Source organism: Bactrocera latifrons, unplaced genomic scaffold (genome assembly GCF_001853355.1).
Source record: "Bactrocera latifrons isolate USDA-ARS-PBARC rearing strain unplaced genomic scaffold, ASM185335v1 scaffold_963, whole genome shotgun sequence".
Lineage (NCBI taxonomy): Eukaryota > Metazoa > Arthropoda > Insecta > Diptera > Tephritidae > Bactrocera > Bactrocera latifrons.
The window spans coordinates 56,451-57,680 of record NW_017537671.1 but is presented as its reverse complement, the minus strand read 5'-3'; positions in this window follow the sequence as shown (position 1 = coordinate 57,680).

Here is a 1,230-nt window from a genome sequence, read left to right as displayed (position 1 = left end):
TGTTAAAATATAAATACAACTATACACAACCACACGGCATTCAATCTGCAAAGTACATTACAAAACAGAAACAAAATAAATATAATATAATAACCAAGTGTATACGGGAGCAAACAGGAACATTACCCACTTCGCCTTCGCGCTCTCTTCCCAGTGCGAACATGCACATGTACATGTAAATTAATATCCACGCGGGATTATCGTGAGCAACTGCCTCGTTTTCTATATTTTGTCTTCTTATACACAACATTTTACTTAAGTCTAGATACAAACATTAATCTTACATTCTGAAAACGACATATCCGATCCAATTAAGACGGACCATTTGGGTCGGAAGTGTCATTTTGTATATTTATGGTAAATAATAGATACATAGTGCGTTCCAAAGTAAATAGGACTTTTTGCATCCAGCGCCCTCTATCTGCTAAATTTATCGATTGTCCAGTAAGAATTTCATGAAATTTCATTGATTGGRAGTGAAGTTATTGCGTTTTAAGTGTCAGTATGTATGTGTTATCGGTGCAAAATTCAATTGATGAAACAAGTTTATGGCGATGATTGCCTATCCCGTAGAAAAGTGCACGAGTGGCTTCACCGTTTTCAAAATGGTCATGCGGACATGAATGACGATCAACATATGGGCCAATCAAAATCATTGATCACCGGGAATTTCTTCCATCGAAACTGTGCATGAATTCATCAAAAATCAGACAAAATTATCATTGAAATTCATGGAAATGCATTCTCAAGCGTTTTTGAGAAGCGAAAATATAACTTAGGGAATGCGCGAATAGAATGAGAAATCTAATTGCCTGTCACGTTATTACGATAAGAATGAAAACGCGTGCGTACGGCTCCACAGTTCAATTACAAGACAGCGTTCTTTATTTCTTAATCTAATTGCTAAGCCTAAATCTTAAAACTAACGGCTTAAACTAGTGGGAATATAAATATGTATTAAAAAAGGGGTAAGTATAATCATTCTCAACTTTCGTTAAATATTGTAAGAGATTATGATAAGTATTAAGGTAAGTAATAGATTGGTATTATGAATTCATGATTAAGGTAGGTATTTTACAATAGAATTTTTTAATTTAATTTTTTAATAATTCAATATTTCATAATTTTTATAATTAAATTTTCTTAATTTTAATTTTAGGTTTAAATATACGTATATATCTTGTCGCTTGACGCAACACCGGCCACCTTGACAGGATCAGATTCCTTCAA